We start from the raw sequence: 23,224 nt of genomic DNA, 5'->3' as shown, positions 1-23,224 counted from the left end.
AGAGACCACTCTGTGCAAGCAGGCACCATCAAGCGCTCAACAGTTTGCTTTGTTTTGCTCCTGCTGGAGCTCGAACAACAGAGCCTGACAAGAACTGGACTTCCAGACATCCAACAGCCCGATCCACAGCAAAGCTGAGACCCGTGGAGGCGACGAGAGACGTGGGACCGGCCATCTTGGAAAGCCAGCGAAGTGCTTTCTGTGCAGCTCCTGAGGCACCCTTGAAGCTGTGCATTGGGGATTGAGAAGCTCTAGCCCCGAGCATCCTTTGCACCGAAGATCACCTCTCCGCACTCACCGAGTGCTGCGTGGGGGCCTTTTGCATTTTCCTGCTTGACGCGTCTGTCCAGTCACTTGCCCATTGGCTAGTGGCCTCCGTGACGACGAACCTTTGATTTTTCAACACTGGTCTGGTTGCTCCAGACTGGCCCTTGCTCCCCTGAAAAGGAGCAGCCCATCAGACCTTGCTGGTCTGATCCAGAAGCCATCTTTGATTCCTGCGTGGGTTGCATTTGCCAAAGCCTGTTGACTCCGAATCGAGATCCAACACCGCCGACAGTGAGAGCCTTTGTGGGACAGTCCGTGTCCAGCACCTGGTTGTCGTCGACACTTCCTGGTCCACGTGGCAGCGGAGACAATCTTCACAACATCACCTGATCGCAACCCGACATTGCCTGGTTCCTTCCTGGTCACTGGCTAGTGACCCAAACTCTGTCCCTTCAGCTTTCAGGTAGTCTACATCTTCGATCCACCCTTGGATCCAACCGGACTCTTCTCTCCTGGTCGCCTGCAGCATCTTTCTCCAAGGCTCCATAGAACTCCACGACGAAACCCGACCTACTTTGACACCTATGCACCCGCTTCCTGTGGGTGAGGTAACGTGAGTACTGAGGTGCTCCTGTAGAGGTTTACACTCCTAGTGTCCTAGTTTTAAGTGGTTAAGTTCTAGTCCAGTCGGAAGACTTCCAAATCGGCAACTTTCTAACTTTACGCACCCATAGGCTTCTATAGGTGCACGCGTGCGCATTTAGACACTGCACCCGCATCCTGTGGGCCTCCCCCGTCCTAACTGCTGTTAGTCCAGTGTAGCCCCAGCGATTCCTGAGGCCGTAGGCCTTACCATTGTTCGTGACGTGGTTCTTATACCACTATTTTAGTATATTAAGTTACTTGTTAAACGCTTGTGCTCCTGTGCTCATAAAGAGTTAAGGGGATTTATTTAGAAATAAATACATATATATTTTGAATATATAACCTGTGTGGTGTCCTTTCATTTGGTCTTAAAAGGTTTGCATATGGTAAAACAGCTGGCTTCACATGCCGTCTTGAGTTTAGCCTAAGACTGTTTTTGCCCATGCTACCACTAGGATAGCTGGTCTATAAGGTTGACTTTACAACCATCACCATAAGTGTTGTTTGGACTGGTGCAAGGTGCTCACTAGAATAGTGAACATCATATATAGGCTGTCCGGAATTCGGTTAAAACCGACTCTACTCGAAAGTACACTACTGGATGAAAATCAGCTGACCCGGTTTAAACCGAGTGTCACTGATTTTCATAGTTGCCGGGGGAGAGGACCTGTTGTGGTCTGCTGTCTGTCTCACTGCGGCCGCACCGAGTACTTCACAGGTCTTCAAAAAAGACCATTTACATAACAAGGCTTTGTTGTTCTTTCACCCTTCTCAGAGCCCCTGATCTTCGTTGCTTGCTGGTTTGGCACGTCTGGCAGCCGACCCTGCACCAGGGAGCTGTTTATTTTCCGCGTCCATAACTTGTATGTACACAGGTGCCGACTTCATTTTAGCAAGGCGCTCACTTTAATGTTTCTTTGCATACACGTTAAAGGTAGCACAGGCGTTGCGCTTTACATTTAGCAGAGTGCCCGTATTCATTTTTAATTACCATGGCGCCACCCACATACATTTTATGTACACAGGTACAGCGCTTTGTTTCAGCACGCCATCCGCCTATTGTATTTTGCGTGTATTTTTTCCCTAGTCAGAGGCTGTGCACGGTAAGACACCACCCCTGACCTCTGACCTAGGAACAGCAAGAGTACACGAGGCTGGCATGCATTGTGTCGAATTACTTCTAACTCTCACCTCGGACCCCGCCGGTTGCTGCTCTTCTAAACGGACTCATTTCCGCTGTGGTGCTGGTACTGCCCCCCTCCGCTGCTCACTCTAGACATTCGGGACCCAGGACAGGCTTCAGTGACGCCCTGACCCAGGAGAGACACCCGAGTCCGGGCCCAGAGTCAGGTGAGCGCTTCAAACAGCCATGAACATTACCGGGGCCTCTGGGTTGCTCCTCATAAAATATTATTCATAATCGGTTTTACTGTTTCTATTAAATGCTGTCGTTGGTAATTCGCTTTCTATTGGGCTCCGGCCAGATGACGTGCATTATCTGTTTACTTCTCACATTCCAATCACATTGTGCGCAGAAAAAACATAGCGCTGCGGTGGGTGATTGTCAATGTCTCATTTAAGGCCACGTGTGAAAGGGGGTACAGGCAGTTGTGCTCAACTCTGAACCCCAATCCCAGCTACTGGCCTGTTTCATATTGGAGGGGCACCTTTGTGAATATGACGTCACTCATGGTGTGTCCTGTTATTAGCACTAGGAGAAACCGCACTTGTGAACGGCTCACCAGGGCACATGATGTGCACAGCTGTTTAACAACACTCCGGATGCAGGGTTATTTTTATTTAATATTTGGCTTCTCTGCTACCATTGACGGGGTTATATAGCGGATTTTCCCTTTTAGTTTCCCTGCTAGTTTAACAAATTAATCATTTCCTGCTTGTGCATCCAAGGCTGCCTGGCTGCATTCACCAAAGTGCCCAGGGCGAAGCTTGACTTGTAGCGCTGAGCTGCTTTCTGGGGCACCTTGCAGCGCTGGGCTGCTGCAGAGCCTCTCTTTCAAACTCTGTCACACTTGACCCTGCCTGCTGGAAGGACAGTAGGTTAGTGGCCTTTCATTTCAGGGGTTCTGATGCATTTAAACATCTTTATAGAGCTTTTCATTGTTCAAAAGGTAGTCTGTTTCCAGTCACTTCATAGCTTGGTTTTACTTGGGAGAAAGTGTCACTATAAGTGTCACTCATTTGATTGTTGAATGTCACTCATTAGTACACAGAAATCATGGGAGTGTCACACATGTCATCAAAATTCAAACAGAATCTGTGCAATCTAAAAACTTGACAGCTCTGCTTTAGCCGTGCCTTTTCTCTTCCCTAGTGCATGCTGCTCGAGTCCAGCAGAGAAGTTAGTCAAAGGACTAACTTCGTGCTGCCCATGACATACCGAATGCCTATGTGTGCTGTTCTCCCGCTTGCGCATGCCTTTCATAGTGCATGAGCTCGGAGTTCAAAAGTATCAACTGAGCTCAGTTAATTAATGCCCTTTCACTGTGTGCAGGACACCAGTTCGGGTCTACGAAGTCGAGGTGGGTGATCTACAGTTTGTTATTTCATTTTGCTGTTCCTTTATTTTAGCCGTTTTTCCTATGGCTAGAGTTGTGATTCTTGCACCAAACCTAAATCTGCTATGCTTTATCACTGCTGCATATCAGTTTGTTTTACCTGGTTTTTCTTTTCTGGATACATGCACACGGACAGTAATGGTGCTTCAGCACAGGAGCTACTAAAGGTGCGTTAGTGTTCGTAATTTAAATAAAAGTGCTGTCCTATATAGATTTTTTTCTGTTGCAAGGTTATATGTTGCTTTCAATATGTGTATGTCGTAGACAACATTGGCCCTTGTGACCGTGCACTAATCTGGCTTCAATCCCTTTTTTTCCACACAGTCTCCAAGTAGTGGTGTTATTCCCATTTGACTCCTCCCTACATGAGTGGCAATGAGCTGTCCCCATGGTTGTCTTTACGGTCCCCTAACATTCTTTTACAAGTCCCTGGCATGTCTCCTACACACTCTGGAGTTGGATTGTATATGATACGCGGAGCCGAAAACTCCGTGTCTGTGTCACAATAAATGGCAGGGCAACAGAAACCCCATGACCTGGCTGCCGGTAAACCCCAAAGAGAAGCAAACTTCGTTTGTTTAGAAAGTTAAAAGAAACCCTTAAAACTTCACCTTGTTGAAAAGAGTTGCATTTTATACACAGGCAAAGAAAAAGAAAATAATTTCTCTTTGAAACGAAAAGACTGTCTGCGATAGACTTACTAAACTAAAATGACCGTGACATTTCATTAAGAAATAAGACAACATATTTTCTCCCTCTCCCATCATTTTCTTTTGACCACAGACGCCTCTCCATGTAAAGAACCCAGAGCTAATATTAGCCAATTAAAAGTCCCTACACGAAAACGTCCGCTTAACTGTTAATAACATACTCAGTCAAATCCAAATGCTATAGTATATTTGTCACCAACTGTATTATTAAAATGATTGTGGTTCTGGGTAAATCACGTAATCTACCCGTCCCTAACAAAAATGAATGTGCCCTTGTGTAACGCAACAGGTGCTCATGTGAAGCGCTTCAATACCTTCAGGTCGAGTGAGCATTATACAAATCTCAGAGGGGAAAAAAACCAGCAGTGAAAACCAGCCTAGCTTTACTCATAGCCGTGCCATCACGCTACGTGATTTGTGAGGAGTGCCCAAAACCATGAACATGTCACCCAGCTCTCACTTTCTTCAAATGACAACACATTGATTCTAAATGAACTATGAGAACTGCCTGCCTTGCCTACAACGCCCAACACCCCCAGAAATCTCTCTTTTCCCAAAAGTTATCTCTGTACCCCGCAGTTCAAGAGGTGTGCCTTGCACAGTCACCCTTTTCAGGCAAATTTCAGAAAGTGGTGACTTAACCTTCGACTTGTAAAAATGTATTCGGAACTCATATACACTGTACGTACACGGTCTATATACCATGCAGCAATGAAGAAATGACGCAATAATAAAAGCAAAGCGTTCAATAAACACCGGTAAAACACCGTTTCAGTTGTTTATTATTGCGCGAAAATGAGTAACCACCTAAAAGCACTGTTTTATTGAGGTATTGAAATCACTGGAAACCACTGAAAAAACACCACCAGAATTCACCAAAAATAGAAACTGAAAACAGGAAAGCCTAATCATATACCAGGCCAACTTCTCACCTTTGTCTTCCTTATCCTGCATTGTTGTGATCAAATGTATCACATTAAAATCAGATATTGAAAATTTCGAATCAGTCCCAGTGTCTAATGTAAGATGCCGCACAGTTGGATGATCTGCAAGTATTTTTTTAATTTTTAGCTTCTGCTCAAACTGAAATAAGTCTAAATGTAAATTTTCAAAGTTAAGTTTCTCAGTGGACAGATATTTAAACCTTTGCATAAAACAGACATTTCATGCTCATTCAGTAATCTAGATGACAGATTGATGACACTTAATGCTTTCTCTTTTGATACATCCTAAGTGCTGCCCATGGTACGGTTCACATTCTCAGTAATTTCTTTGTTTGAGTGTTCTCCATTCTTGCTTTTACACCTGCCCTTGTGTTTTTGTCACCCCTTCTGTTTCGTCTGTGAAGTTTTTCTTTTTGTTGCCCAACTAATATCGCTGAACCTCTCTTAAAAAACGGAAGGTGGAGTGGAGGTGGCTGCCAAGCTTGTCCCCTCACCAGGATCACTATCTATAGAGGAGAGAGATGTACTGCTAAAGGAAATACTGGATTCCCTGGAATTGCTGGTTTGATCTGATACTGTCTTTGTACTGATGTCGTCATACTTTTTGGCAAATGTGAAAATGCAACCTCTTTCATAATCGGCCTGATCTCTTTGAATTTTTTGTTTCTTCTCTTTAAGATATAGCTGGTAATTCATTAATTCTTTCTTCAAGATTACCTGTTTTTACTATGACTTCTGTCAGATTTGTATAATTTATCTCTTTCTCTAATGTAGATATTTCTTCTCTGATTTTCCTGACCTTACGCTCTGAGTTTTTTTTATCAATATGTCCATCATTTTGTAGTAGACCACATATTTATTTATTTATTTTATTTATTTTGTTTTAAAGGTTTTATATAGCGCTGGCTAGACCCGGAGGTATCAGAGCGCTTTACATGAGTATCAGACCATAGTTGCAGGTTACATTGTTACAAAGATTACACAGTGATTAGAGCATGGCAACATAGTTTCATGTAAGATCAAGACAAACAAAAAGGACATATACATAATGGAAAAAGCAAGCAAGGGGAGAGATTCATGGGGTAGGAGACAGAGAATGAAGGAGGGAAAGTGGAGCGGAGGGTGAGAGACACAGCATGGAAAGAGGAGGGGGAGGGTGAAGGGGACACAGACCGGTAGACGAGTTAAAGCTGCATCCAGAGTCCAGTAAGCTGTGATCCCAGGGGAAGTGGTATCATTTCCCCATCTCTGTTGCGAGAGGCTCCCTATACACAGTGGACTCTCTCAGAGGGGTCTCTGAGGCTCCAAGGCCTACATACTGGATCCTTCCCCAAATAGGGGAGAGGGAGTGCTTTGGCAAGGGGTGCCATACCATACCTAAACTGTGAGGCTCCCTTATAACTTTGGACTCTCTCAGCGGGTTCGCTGAGACTGCAGTGTATAAATATTGGATCTTTCCCCAACAAGGGGAGAAGCAGTGCTTAGTCAAAGGACACAAAAGGACAGGGGGCTGGGCAGAGTAGCAGGCAAGGGGAGAGATTCAGGGGAGAGGGGATAGGAGCAAAGGAAGTAGACAAAGCAAGAAAGTGTATTAAATGGGAACAAACAGCATCAGTATGGGGGACAGACTATTTTCTCTCTGTGGCAATGAGTTTGCCCCATCTCTAAGGTAAAAGCCTAGCACAGGTCATTCCAGAAGTATTCGTGCAAGAGTAGGGGTTGAGGTGGCCAGCGGGGGGAGGGAGGGGCAGCAGGCGAGCAGAGGGGCAAATAGCAAATAACCCAGGCGGACCCATGGTCCAGATGATCAAGGGGTTAGCAAATCTAATAAAGCAGAGTAGAAAAACTTTGAGGCAGCCAGCAGGGGGCAGCATGAGATGGAAAGTAAATAGTAAACTGCCCTAGCAGACACCCGTAATCGGAGTAAAGCACAAGGAATTGGTGAAGGAGAAGAGCAGAGTTGGCAGAAATGAAGTGTTGAGATGGCCAGCAGGGGGAGCAAAATATAAATTTTTGTTGCAAAATAGTCAATGTTTGTTGCAACATAGTCAATTTCTGTGGCAATTTATGTGTGCTGTGCGTTGGATCTACCCCAGCACACAGTCACCCACCGCTGGCCGAACTGCTGCTAGGGCCTAACGTGGTCCTGGTGCTGGCGAGGGGCATCTCTCTCTGCCCGCCATTTTGACTCCAGGCACGGTTGGAGTCGGTGTGTAACATGTTCCCCAGTAGTGACTCTTTGCTAAGGGGTTCCTGTGTGAGAGCTCTGGCATTAGGTGACTGCACTGTGCGGCGTATCCGGTCTTCTAGTGGCATTGGCTTTCCAGGGGGCCGCCATTTTGCTCAGCACTTCAGCCCCCCCCGACATTCGTGGTACTTGTCTCCCCCTACGCAGCTTCCGTTTTCCCAGCACCCTGGCGATATCTCCCTGGCTTTTTTCCGGATGGCAGGCGGCGCCACCCTCTGAAATCGGCAAACCCTTTAGCTTGGTGGTGTCTTCCGCTCCACCACGGGTCAGTTTAGGCTCTAGAGCGGTCACTTCAGGAAGCCTCCACAGCAAAAAGAAACGATTTCGGACCCCTCCGTTATATTTGAAGTATGTCAGGTTTTGCCTCCGGCAGTCTGGGGTACTATCCCTGCATTTGTGGTTCTTAAAAGGCACGCAGGCTGGTTCTCTGAATCTCCGGTTGTTCTTAACGCTTTAGGAGGCCGTCAGTTCGTGCCGGGATTCTGCCTCCGCCTGCATGTACGACACACGCCGCCCCCCCAGCGCAAAGTTCTAAAGGCCTTCCTCCTATTCTTCCAGTAAATTTGGGTCAAGGTCTTCATAATTGGAAATTTTAGAATCCGCAAACCTTGCGGTATGCTTTTATTCTCAATATACTTTCTTAAGGTGATCCCATTCCACCATTTGACCAATTCTTATTTTTTGAGCCTCCTCAAGCTCAACCCATCATTTTTGGGTAATTGTACGCCTGATTGTACAGCACTATTGTCTTTCTTATCAAATAGATCACCAATAATTTTCTCCCTGTTAATGTCAAAATCCGTTTAGTAATATGTGATAACTTGTTGTGTGACGGTGCTGGAAGGCCCAAATACAAATTGTCAACTAAGGAAAAGGGTCAAGGCACACAAGAAATATATATAATCCATATGGATGGCGTTTTACACCTTCCGGATTACGATGTTTTTTTTCCGGCAGGCTTTCCATGCCAGGATTTCCGACATAGACAGCCTGCCGGAAAGCAAGTTTGGGGGCCCCTATGGTGCCCCCTTGTTGATCCCTGCACCATGTGGCAGGTGCACATCCTCCAATTTTCCTATGGGAGCTTCTGCTACGGCCGGTTTACAGCTGTGGCACATGCTTCCATAGGGAAATGTGATTTTGCGACCCCACCATATGCAGTCGCATTGTAATTAGGCAGTTGGGACCGCTGACCGGAGGTCGGTCGGACCTGTATCCACGATGATGTCAGGTGGATTTGCATCTGCCCGGCATCTTAATAAGCTCCATAGTAGTAAACTTGCTTGAAAAGATAGGAGATGGAGATTTACACTTGTAGGGTTGTGAATGGTATTTTATAGTACTTTAGTAGTACGATTGAAATACCACTAAACATACTCAAATTGCAGTTTGTGACTAGAGCTCTGAGTTTCTGTTGTTGCAGTTTTCTAGCATTGAACATGCCACTGCTACACTGCAAATAAAAATTCTGATTTCCCCCATTTACGATAGCATGAAGTCATCCAGGCATGTGATCTGCTTTTAAGTCCTTTAACTTCTCACATTAGGAGGAAGGTTTTCCCTCGGTGCACCTCTAAAGCTAGCATACACAAATGTACAGAAGCAGTCATCTTACCTCAACTTTAATAATTCCACGTCCTGCTAAAACAAAATCATGTCCACAGTATCACACCTGACCTGGGCAAGTTCCCGTAAAGCATGCCTGTATGGAAGTAATTTCTCTTCAAGTTACAACTCAGTATAAAATAACCGTGTATACAGAAAATACATTTCTCTCAAAGCAAGACTCACTTTGGTTAAATTTCACATTTATCATCAATGTTTCTCCACCTAGCACTGCCTTAAGTTGTAACACAATTGGGCGCATGTTAGCCTATTGGTATTTTATGATGTTCACTTGTCAACTGCAGATGTTCGGGGGCTTTCATGTTAAATGCAGAATTTCTCTCTGCTTCTAAGGTTCTGGTGACAGCCTTGGTGTTAATTCAGTGTCAAATTAAAACTCCCTAGTCAGACCGTATTTGCCTATGCTCTTATTGCACGTAGGCTATTCGCTCATATGCAAACTGTCTACCCTGTATTATTTCCCTACAAGTTTTCAGCAGATAAAACTTGTCTAGTATCTTTTTGGCATTTTCTATTTGTATGTCCAGGAATGTGCACATGCATATGAAGGTGCACAAATTGGAACACCTCTGCAAGGTCTAGGAAGGGCAGATAGGAATTCTGTACTATTATCAAGATTCTTGATAAGGGTTACCTGGCTAAAACCAGTGACAAAATACCATGGGGTAGGCAATTTGGGCATGGGCAAATATTACACTTGCAATTAGCACATGGGTGAATACCACTGGAATTGGAGTTTGCACCTGAAATAGTATTAGCACTGAGGTTGTAATCTGAGCCAAACACAATGAGTGTACTTCAGAGATACTGCCTGAAGCTGAACTCAGCATTTGCTTTGAGTGTCAACCATTGCATTTTGGAATTATGTTATGTTATGTGTCTTTGTAAAGCACACTATCACCTGGGGATCCTAGTGCTGAGTAGGTATGTGTGCCTAGCCCTACCTATAGTAGATTGGTAAATTGAAAACCCAGGTCTTAGCTTACTGCTGAATTCAAGAAGAGAGGAGGAGGCTGTGGTGTGGAGAGGAAGGGTGTTCCATGCTTTAGGAGTGATGTAAGAGAACACTCATCCTCCTGATCTGGTTCTGTGTATGCATGGGGTGTTGGTGAGTAGGAGTCCTGTAGAGTGGAGGTGTTTGAATGGTTAGTGGAAGGAGATGTGACTATTCAGGTTGGTGGGGCCCAAGTTGTGGAGTATCTTGAACATTTGTGTGGGGAGTTTGAATTGAGGATATTTGTGTATTGGTAGTCAGGTGTGGTGTAATGTGAGTTCTGTGTGGGAGGGGGGTAAGGCTCTGGCTGACGAGTTCTGGCTGGTCTGTAGTCTTCTAGTGAGTAGCTTTGTGATCCCATAATCCAACTTGCTGGTGTTAACGGCGTGAGTGACAGTTTTTCTTTTGTTGCTTGGGAGCCATTTGAAAATCTTCCCCAGCATCTTCATGGTGTGTAAAGAAGATGCAGTGACAGCGCTGACTAGCAGTTATGTCTAGTTTGCTGTCGATGATTATTCTGAGGTTCCTGGCATTGATCACTGACACAATATCGTGATAAACAACATAGTTGACAAAAATATTGTGTCAAAAATAGAGTTTACCAAAATATAGTGCTCCTATATTATAATGGTAAGTACAAAAATAGCAGAAATAATTGTGTTGACACTAACATCGTCCAGAAATAGACAACAATTCTATTTTTTTAAATATACATAGACTTTACAGTTGTAGATGTTGAATATTTTAATATATGCATTTAATAGCATGTACATTGAACATGTTCTACTAATATTTAATAGTATCTATTTTCTCAAATGTTTTTGCTTAATCATTAGTCATTTTCATGCTTATTCACACTCTGTTTGTAAAGCGCTCTGATATCCGCAAGGATCTTGTTCGCGCTCTATAAAACTTTCAAAATAAATAAATAAATAAATATGTATATATATATATATATATATATATATATATATATATATATAAAGACACAAACACTTATATAAATGTGTTTGTATTTATATAAATATTTATATATATATAGTGCAACATAATAAATAGTATTTATTTTATATTATTTTTTATATTTCACATGTCATAGTATGAATCTCAATGCATATATACATATATATATATTTATGTATATAACCTACTTACACAATAAAACACATATGATGCACACACACACTCACACACAGACACATATATGTATATATATATATATATATATATATATATATATATATATATATATATATATATATATATATAAATATAAATATATATAAATGCTAATCATAATGCCAATGCATATACTGTTTGATAATGTTGTTAATAATATATGATATTAGGAAGGGATCTTCCCTGGTATCACTGTAGTTCACCTGGTACACCGTTCTTGTGCACTTTATGTATTTTGTCAATGGACCTATATTAGTTTTCAGGCTACATTTTGTTACTCTGGAAAATAGTATATGAATTATGGAATTTCCTTATCTGTCATTCATTTGCTATTTATTTCTAGTGTTTCTTTACATTCACAGTGTTGGTGGCACACTGGCCTTCGTTTTACAATGGTTATTTCATCAATTTATGAATTTAAGTGATACATTATGAATTCTCATTGGAATTTTTGAAATTTTATAACTTGCCTAACATCTGTATTATGTTCCGAGTTCTATTTTGAATGTACATATGTGTCACATAATGCTCACCTATATAGGGACATTTGCCGATCCACGGCTTTATGTTAGAGACCTTTCTTTCTTGTGAACACTCCGATTTTGTGAGTTATTTTAACTGTTCCAAGATGGCGCCCATTGTGGTGCACGAAGGGATAGCCCCTTGTTGGTGTTTAGTTATGTCCTCACATGTCTACTTAACCGGAACTGCCTGTGTACGGTGAGAAACACCGAAGAAGGCTTACGCCGAAACGTTTGTTGTGCAAAATAAACTCGCTGTGACTGTCCCCGTCTGAGTGCTGCTTCCTTTCTTTAACGGGGAGGAATCTGAGCGTTTTATATATATATAGACATAACACCAGCTGAAATCTCGTTACTCAAAAAAGGTATAAATTATTGTCCTATGAAAAGAATGGATCTGGCTCAAACCAGAATAGACTTCTATCTGTATATACGAAAAATCAAATTGGCAAAACACTTCATGGAATTGAAAAACAAACCCAAACCAATCCAAGATCTCCCGAAACCCACATCTACATTAAGGGTTAAAGAAGCTGAAAGCTACCTTACATTACTAAATCTAAACTCGGAGGAGGGTGAGGAAATTCAACTCAATTCTACTATATCACAATTGGGGGCAGGGACTAGCAAGAAAAAGGCAAAATCCAAATTTTATCCACAATCACCCCCTGGAAACAAAATAGACATTTTTCAAGAGGCAGTGACACATGATTTGAACAACATCTCCAAAACCCACGGCAAATATAACTTAACCCTTCAAGAAAGGGAAGCACTTTCTAAATTGATCAATGACAAAGAAATTGAAATTAAAATGGCGACAAAGGGGGAAATGTGGTGTTATGGGACAGAAACGCATACATCACAGAAGCAATGTCTCAATTATCTAACCCCCTCTTTTATGAACAACTGCAAACAAATCCAACGGACAAGATCAAAAGAGAAATTGACAAAAAACTAGACATTTGGGAATCTGAGAAACTAATCGATTGGGATGAAAAGAAATACCTAGTGGTGGATTTCCCCAGAATGGCAACAATGTATTTTTTACCAAAAATACATAAGGATCCTAAAAGACCACCAGGGAGACCAATTGTGTCAGCAAAGGACTCAATATTAGAACCAATGGCCAACTTTATCGATTATTACCTAAACCCTTATGTCCAGACACTAAAATCATATATAAAAGACACCACCGACTTTTTATGCACAATAAAAGAACTAACTTGGCAAACTGATTACTGGATGATAACAATGGACGTAATCGCCCTTTATACTAACATTGACAACCATTTGGGCATGAAAGCCTGCAAACATTATCTGCAAAATCGTAACATTCACTACACAGAACACAACAACATGATAATGAACATGATTTCTCTATGTCTAGAAAATAACATCTTCTTATTCGGAGATAAAATATTCCGGCAAAGAAATGGGGCTGCAATGGGCTTTTCCTTCAGCCCTAGCTATGCTTGCATAGCAATGGGCTGGTGGGAGGAAGAAGTGGCTTGGAACAATCAAAATCAACACTTCACCCAACACATAGTGACCTGGAAAAGGTTTATTGATGACCTTTTCATCATTTGGAGTGGAAGTGCAGCGGAGTTCCAACAATATTTCGAATATCTGAACTCTAGCACACCGTGCCTCAAATTCACTTATGAAATGAGCAAAACCAAAGTGACTTTTTTAGACACGGAGGTGTATGTCAAAAATAATCGGATGGAGACAACACTTCACAGCAAAACCACTGCAACAAATGCAACCCTAGAAGCAACCAGTTTTCACCAATCATCACTGATTTCCAGCATCCCTTATGGGGAATTTCTCCGTCTAAGACGAATATGTAGTGAAGAGTCAGAGTGGAAAAAACACAGTGCAGGTACCATAAAACGTTTCCAAAACAGGAAATATGGAAAACAGTTAATAAACAAATGTTGGGAAAAAGCTGACAGAAAACCCAGATGGGAGTGCCTAAAAACCAAACAAATTGACAAAGAACCGGACAATGAGCCAATAAGACTAATATTGGATTATAGCCAAGAATCCCAAAAAATCTCACAAATTTTGAGAAACAACTGGAAGATACTTCAATTAGACCCCACGGTGGGACAAAGGATGGGGACTCATCCAGTAATCACCTACAGAAGAGCAACAAATCTAAAAGACCAACTGGTCCATAGCCATTTCCAAAGCAACAAACTAAAGAAGTCCTGGCTAAAAACACAAGGATTCGTAAAATGTTATAATTGTAAAGTGTGTGAGATCGCCAAACCAACAAAAGAATTAACAATGGCGAACAAGAAAACCTGGAAAATTAAAGAACTTATAACTTGCAAAAGTCAGTACACGGTCTACATGATAGAATGTCCATGTAAGTTGAGGTACATAGGTAGTACCATTTGTGAACTGAAAATACGAATCCTACAGCATGTCCGCGCAACAGTCAACAAGGACAGAAATAACACGGTAGCCAAACACATGGAGAGCAACCATGACGGAAATTGGAAACTTCTAAAGTTTTGGGGACTGGAAACTATGTCCCTGTCTGATCGAGGTGGCCACCGGGAAAAACTTTTAAGGCAAAAAGAGTCACGTCACATCCTTAACTTTCGAACCATGACACCTCTAGGATTGAAATGAAAAACGTGAGGTCAGTGGACCACTGATCTCATCCTTATGTGCACTCAATGTATCTTCCCAAACATTTAGGAGTTCCAAACTAAATAAAATAGTTTGGAACTCCTAAATGTTTGGGAAGATACATTGAGTGCACATAAGGATGAGATCAGTGGTCCACTGACCTCACGTTTTTCATTTTATATTTGAACGCCGAGGGACACTTGACGTTACTTGTGTGGCACCAACAAAACTTATAAACTGCTTGAACATTCTACAACCTGCTGTGCACCCTAGCATACAAATTATATAGTGTTACCTCTAGGATTGAATCAGTCGGAGGAACTGTACATCCATTTATAAACTAACAACTATTTGCTTCATTCCATTGATCTCCATTCACATCTTACCCTCCCCTCCCCTTTTCCAACCCCCCCTTTCCTGTAAAAAAACTGAGACTTTACAGTCCACTGGAGGACAGCAAGGAACTAATTAATAGACAACACTACGGTCAAAATGCCCACTGGAGGGCATCACCATATTGAATAATTTTTTGTATATATTGTATATATTGCACACGTAGTTTTATTGGTATGATTAAACAGATGGGGGTTCTTTCAATACCAATGTAAAAGCACGATGGGAATAAGGCAAACTATATTGCCCAGAATTCCCTGCAGGTCAACACACAGGAAGTGTGAGAATCACATCATTTCTGGGTAGCATGGGTAATTTAAACAATGTACTTTCAAAGTAAAAATTAACCGTGAGCAAGGTAGATGTGACTACCGAAACGCGTTGGTTTTCTGTGCGATTATAGAAAATAAACAAACGTTTTGCAGAGGATACTGGCTGTGAGTGGCGGCTCTTTTCGTTGATTCTATGGATTGACGTAGTTGGATTGATTGGCGGCTTGGTTCGGCCGCGGGAGCAACGCACCGCTAAGCAGCGCCATTACGGGGGAAACAGTACCACAGAGATATATATATATATATTCACTGAAAAAACCATAGGTTATAGACCATATATAGTTAGGAATTAGCATTTACAAAACCTTGAAAATTCACTGAAAAAACCATAGGTTATAGACCATATATAGTTAGGAATTAGCATTTAAAAAACCTTATTTTACTCACACAAAACCATTGAAATTCCATATATAGTTAGTTGCACTAACTATATATCGCGCACCCGCAATCCACTGCTGATCATGTCACATATTACATCATTCATGACATGGTCAGTGACATCACTGATGACATCACTGATGACATCTCAAATGACATCACTGATGACATCACTGATGACATCTCATTTGACATTACTGATCACATCACTGATGACATCATTCATGTGATAATACGATAAACCTCTTCAGACTCTAATATAACCTTAGATACACTCAGTGTAAACAGACACTCATAGACTGTCACTCATCCATGGAGTTACTCAGACACTTAGTCAGTCATGCAAAGAATCAATCACACCTCCATTTCCTCAACTATACAGTTATACACACCTTACTTATTCAAACATATACTAAAACATATTTACTCACTTATACAATCCTGGATACAAGTTCACAATGATCCATACAGCCACTCACACATTCACTGGCTCTTATGCACAGTTATTTATATATGGTAACTCTCACATGTACTGTGTTTTACATATGTACTTACTTTGACATGTAGCACTGAGATATCCATTCACTCACCAATACACTCATGCACACAGTCAACCGCCCATACAGCTGTTTCCACATGCACTTTTGAACCCATACATCCAGTCAATCAACTGCTCACACATCTATGCAGAGAGTCATACACCTCCCAGCCACCCACACACACACTCAGTCTCCCATACAAATGCTTGGGCAACCAATCAATAACCCATACAGTTAATCATATAGCTAATGATCAACACATGCAGCAGTTTACAGAACAACAGACATAATGATGCACAAATTAAGACAGTTTAGTCACTAACCCATGCACTCAGTGAGACACATTTAATCAGTCACTCATACAGTCAGCCATGCCCCTACTAAATCCTTCATCAAGACACTTATACATCCATTCATTCTTCAATATGTAAGACATATTTTAACTTTACAGAATTATACAGTCACTGGATGACGTCATCAGTGATGTCATCAGTGATGTCATTTGAGATGTCATCAGTGATGTCATCAGTGATGTCACTGACCATGTCATGAATGATGTAATATGTGACATGATCAGCAGTGGATTGCGGGTGCGCGATATATAGTTAGTGCAACTAACTATATATGGAATTTCAATGGTTTTGTGTGAGTAAAATAAGGTTTTTTAAATGCTAATTCCTAACTATATATGGTCTATAACCTATGGTTTTTTCAGTGAATTTTCAAGGTTTTGTAAATGCTAATTCCTAACTATATATGGTCTATAACCTATGGTTTTTTCAGTGAATTTTCAAGGTTTTGTAAATGCTAATTCCTAACTATATATGGTCCATAACCTATGGTTTTTTCTGTGAATTTCATTGGTTTTTTAACAGCTAATATCTGTAGCTGTAAAATGTATTCTTCTTTAAATCCAAAAATATATTTTATATGTTTATGAATAATTTTTTTTTAAAATATTTTTTTTTCTTCGTTCCCGCTTCGCAAATCGGGAAGCTTCCCGTTAGCTGACCTTGATGCCGCGAAATAGACCGCGAGCCGGTAAACGTTTCTTTACCGCAAGTGCCGCGTTACAAAACAACATCGTGACGCCTCCCGTCCGCATGACGTTTCACGTTGTCGCGTGATACGTCATATGACGTACTACGTTAGCGAACTGGTACGCGAAGCGAGTCGCAAAGCGCAGGTTTCTGGAAGCAAACCGGGAGGCCCTGCAAAGCGCTTAACGTAAACACAGCAAGTCATGTGACTTGGTAATAACACTTTTCATTGGTTCATTTCACTTTTGGTTTCCTAATGATGTAAGACTAGGTCATATAATCTAAAATGAACACTTTTGATTGGTTGAGAACTCTTGTTTTTCCCAAATGATGAAAATCCCTCCTTCTTTCCTCACTCTGACTTTCATCATTGTGAGAGAAAGACCCTTTGTGATCACTGAGCAATGGCTTCTTTAGTAGCTTCAGCTGGTGCTTCCCCACCACCTCCACCACATCCAAGGAAGAGTGGACCACCTGCTCAAGTTATAATTCAACAAGAAGAAGAAGAAGAGGAACAGGAGGACGAGCATGAAGAGAGGCAGTTTTTGCCTGAGCAGCCCAGGACGTCTCACCGGAAAGAAAACTTCATTTGGCAATTTTTTAAAATTCCCAAAGGTCAGAAAAAAGTAAATGCAAGATACGTAACTTGCCTTATATGTCAAGATAGACTGTCCAGAGGGACCGACAAGAAATACAGTTTCGGAAACTACACAATGCATCGCCATATGACTAGGTGGCATCCTAACAACTACAGTGCTGCACAGTTTCGGAACGACCTAGATAATCTCCCTATTATGGCCAGAAGATCTGTTGTACCGGAAGTAACGGGACCAGAGGGCAGGGAGATGGTGCCAAATATACAAATGAGATTTGGTGATGTAAAACACATCTGCGCATTTTGCGATGGATTCATTTCCTACGGAGAAAAAAGCATCACTCTGATCAACAGAGCTATTGACTATCATATGCAAGTTTGTCCGAAACGCCCAAAATAATAAATACTTCTTTTTTTTGTTTTGTTGCTCCTGTTGAGCCCTTTACAATGAATCGTTTTCATTGCCCCCTCCAAGAAAAACCCAAAAAAATATAAAACTGTTCCGAAAAATTCAAAAACAGTAAAAAAATGTTCAGAAAAATAAAAAAAAAGTTCTTTTCAGAACTACCTCCCCGTTATTAAAAAATTGGTACAATATTTGGAACTGTGCCAACCTCTATTTCTCTTAGTTCGCTTCCCAGTTCGCTCGCCGGTACGCGAAACGGAAGCGAACCAAAAACAGTAAGTATAAGGGAAGGAAACAGACACTTATGTTAAAAGAAAGACAGCTATAGGGGAGTAAACTAGAGATACTATTACCCGTAATCCACTGCTGATGATGTCACATATTACATCATTCATGACATGCTCAGTGACATCATCAGCAGAGGATTGCGGGTTTTTTGGCAACATGCCTTATCCACGGTTTAATAACGCTGCCTTTTGCTTTATATAAGTTTTCAAATTGTATGAAATATATACCAATAGGTCGTTATGAACCTTTAGGTAGTGCTTTTCTTCATGAGGTCTGGTCGCTTCCATACACATACAGATGTTTCAAAGATGATCAAGAAGTTTATCTGAATGGAGAGGAATGCACTGAGACGCCAGATCATTCACTAATGTGTAGGCACATACAGTTACACGGTTCATGCAACAAACACCGACCAAATATGGCTTGCGTGTTGCAAGGCACGCCAGTTCCTGCTATCATCCCCACGTTCAAGTTGTTGGAAAATGGTAGTTATTTGATGCTCAATAATGAAGATTGTTCTGAGTTAATTAAAAGTATTCCTTTTATCGTAACAGTAAGTGAACGGGTTATTTGCTGCAGAAATGTTCTATTTCCTCCCACTCATGAACATAGGGAGTTTTCAATCTGGCCACAAATACCAACCTTGGGACACGTTTCAACGGCATGGCAAGAATAAGAGCTCTTTTGTCTCAGAGAGAGGTGGCCTTGAGTTCGGCCCGTGAAACTTTCGTACTTCACATAGCGAACACCCGTACAGAGGTGCACACCCTTTTCAATTAAGATTTGCCTTTCAATTTCAGCAACATGTTTCCGACTATCTTTAACGCATCCTCCACAAAGTCCCTGGCGCACTTTTTTAAAGTTGTTACCAGTGGTCTCGTGACTTCATTTGAGAAAATCTTTGGAGTCATCCCTGCTTCCTTTCATTCTATTTTCTGCACTCTGGTTCGTGGATTGGCATTTTTACTTGCATTACCAGCGGACGCTCTTGTGCTTTTTTACATTTTTAAATATGGATGTCCCTCCTATGCAACCTCCCACCCTGCAGCTGCTGACACTGTTCCGCAATCGCATGCTAGAATATTATGGCACAATGCCGCTGGCGATATTAAGCACGGCATATGGATTATCTTTTCGATTCTCCTACTTCACCTGTGTCCAGCCTGTATTTCACTGCCTGACCTGTGATTTCGATTGGGCCATTGATTTGTGTCTCTGCGGACCGGTTTCTCCTGACGTCGACTTTAATCAGCTGATGACTCCTATCATTACTCACGAGTTGGTTTGTCCTGGCGAAAGGATTATGGCTGTGGCATTGATGCATGGACTACTTGGTCCCTGGAATTTACTGGCGGCAGCACAGTCTTTCTTGGAACAGAGCTTTCTTGAAAACCCACCGAGCTGTCCTCTGATGGTGATAGAGGATCCGGTGCTGGGAGAGCACGTATGTTCTTTTCCGCTTTTAAATTGGATGGCTGAACTGTTTTCGGATGAAGACGGTGACTTCCTATTGGAGGCTGTTGCAGCTTATTTTGCATACACAGTTATGTCATAGACCTTTTTCATGTTTGATATGCTGAGTACTAGCATTTCATTGACAATTCATTGACTTATTTGTCAAGTTTTTATTATTTACCTTGCCTATTGGCTTAAGACTCGATAAAGTACTTGGCTGTTTTATTTTTCTTTAGCATTAAATTTTCCTAGTTTTTAATGCTTTACCTTGCGGACCGTCCACATATAAACTTGCAATCTGCTCTCATGAGATGGCACTTCTATTATCTTATTCAGTTCGTTTCCGGATCATGAGGAGGTGTCATCTAGGTCCTGGATATCTTTACACCGTGTTAAGTTAGCATGGGCTCATTACCGGTTTAAACGCCATTTTTCCTTTTTTGCAACTTCTGCACACGACACTTAGTTGTTGCTTTAGCTTTCCACCTAGTAGTTCATCGTGGTTTACATGAGAATAATATGTTATTGGTCTACTATCTGCTTTACTTGTTAAACTATATCTGTACAGCGAGTGCTAAAGTTTCAAGAACAACACGATACAGAATTGTTATGAGGTCTGATCTCCACGACTTCATACTCATAACATAAGTGCAACTTCTGCCAATTCTGGGCATGAGGCGGGTTTTATATTGCTTTGCCGAACACACATACACAACAGTTGATGCGGTTCACATGAAGAGAGAGCTGGTGTATGCTGATGTGATTCCTTCAAATCTAAGACACTAAAGTATGGGCACGCCCTAAACCAACACAAAGAGACCTTCTTAGCAAATAATATAATATGTGTATTAGGGAGGGTGAGATATAAGCAGCCGCGGGCCGTGGAGGGAGTTACGATGGGGCAGGGAGGCGGGGAGGGGGAGAAGCAGGGTGGAGCCCTCTCTACCTTGCCCCTCCCCCTCCCCGCCTCCCTGCCCCACCGTAACTCCCTCCACGGCCCGCGGCTGCTTACAAGTGTTGCTAACTCTTATTCATTTACAGCATGTTAACATACTGTCACCATTCGCTTTTTATGTACTAGTAACTATGCTGGTAATTTTGCTACTGATAATATGTGTACTTGTATTCTCCACCCTGCTTCTCCCCCTCCCCGCCTCCCTGCCTCACCGTAACTCCCTCCATGGCCCGCGGCTGCTTATAAGTGTTGCTAACTCTTATTCATTTACAGCATGTTAACATACTATCACCATTCACTTTTTATGTACTAGTAACTATGCTGGTAATTTTGCTACTGATAATATGTGTACTTTTATTATCTAAGGTACTACGCCTGAGAAGACGGCATTAGTAAATAAACATTTCAAATACACATCTGTTCTTCTTAACTCCATGTTCTGGTTTCTAAGAAATCTATAACGACCGACTGTTCATGAGTTCCACGTATCCTGAGGTACTATAAGTTCATATTCTGGATTGTCTAAACATTGAGAGTTTGTTATATCCAATGTGACACTGTACCTAGCTTGCTAAGGAGTTTTTGATTACTAACGTGAGTTTTGGGACACCCTAATTCGCCGAGGTTCCAATCCTCTGTCCACAGTTCTGTGTGAGAACAGAAACCCTGCGACAGGGGCACCCCCGACCCTTGCTGGAGCTTCATCACACTTGCGATATAACTCCAGCAATGCATTCGCCGAGGTTCCAATCCTCTGTCCACAGTTCTGTGTGAGAACAGAAACCCTGCGACAGGGGCACTCCCGACCCTTGCTGGAGCTTCATCACACTTGCGATACAACTCCAGCAATGCGCCACCTTTACGGCACAGATACATCACGCATCTGTGCTGTTTTTGCCCCATGATGCGCCGCATTGTAAATGCAGCACACCATAGGTGACGGAACAGCGGCACAGAATGATTAACACATCCCTGGTGATGCGCCAGTCATCATAAATGTATCCCTATGCTTCTTATCTTGTTAGAGATGAACCGCCATATGTATCATCAAAGTTTTTTGCATTTCCTAAATAGCGAACTTTAAGGAATAAATAGCGATTCTTTACCATTCCTAGTTTGCGATGAGCTTTTTGCTAATTAGCCGAATGTAGCCCAATGAAGCCCAATGTAGCCCAATGTAGCCCAAAGATGGCCGCCAGACACACAAAAAAACAAATGTAGCCCAAATATCAGCCAGATGTAGCCCAACTATAGCCCAGTGACAGAATGACCAATCAGCTTCGCAAACCTCCGTTACGCGAAGCGGAGCGCTGTTACAGATATATATCTTTTTTTGAACGTTAATTTCTCAAAATCCACTGGAGCACATATATTGAGACCTAGCAAAGGCACATCGGGATACCAGTCCCTAATATTTTGCCAAGTTTCGTGCAAATCCATTCAGCCGTTCGATTATTATTATTATTTTTTTTTTTTGCCCCGCGGGGCCCTTTTAAAACCTCCACATCAAACCTAGGGGGTCAGCGAGGATCTACTATGCCCCCTTATAGTTATTTCCCCCTTTGTTTTGACCTCCTCTTATCTCTCGATCCTACCGAGAGACAAGATGGCGGCCGCTACGGACTGTTTGGAATGTTGACAGACGCCGGAGAACCAATCAGCTTCGCTTCACAAAGCTCCGTTGCGCAAAAAGTCCGCGAACCAGAGCGCTGCCCGGTCCGCTGTTACAGATATATATCTTTTTTTAAACGTTAATTTCTCAAAATCCACTGGAGCACATATATTGAGACCTACAAAAGGCACATCGGGCTACCAGTCCCTACAATTTTGCCAAGTTTCGTGCAAATCCATTCAGCCGTTCGGGCTAAAAGTGAGGCCAACCGCCCTATGGAAATTAACATGGGAAAAACGCGTTTTGGGACCCCCCTTTTTTCTCGGCCCCCCCTTGACGAACCCCCCCAAAATTTTCAGGGGCTGCTCAGAAACAAAATGTGCCATTTTTCTGAAAATTGCAGCCAATTCCGTCCACAAACGCCAAAGTTATTAGACATAGAATTTTCAAAAAACCCATAGAGAAAAAATCCTAACTATATATACCTACTGGCGACCGCCAGTAGGTAATATATATATATATATATATATATATATATATATATATATTAAACGAAACCTTCCTCCAAAATTGAATGAAGCAGGAGCCCAGAGGGGACTAGAAAAACGGGCTTTATTAACAATTAGGCAGTCCCAGTGGCGGTAGATGCATTTCGCCGTCTTGGCTTCCTCAGTACCCAACACTGGGAGCCTTCATCTGTTGTGTGTTAATCCTGCTGCCTCCGATGAAATACTGGCGCGATCCGCTCCTCCCCCTAGCAATAAGGCTCACCTGTTGCAGTCCGTTTCAGTTAGAGGACTACATCTCCCAGAAGGCTAAATGGTTACGGCAGTCCGGGTTGGTGAGATGGGGAGGGTGTGATAGTAGTCTTCACCACG

Source organism: Lissotriton helveticus, chromosome 4_1 (genome assembly GCF_964261635.1).
Source record: "Lissotriton helveticus chromosome 4_1, aLisHel1.1, whole genome shotgun sequence".
Lineage (NCBI taxonomy): Eukaryota > Metazoa > Chordata > Amphibia > Caudata > Salamandridae > Lissotriton > Lissotriton helveticus.
Note: the sequence above shows the minus strand (reverse complement) of the source record.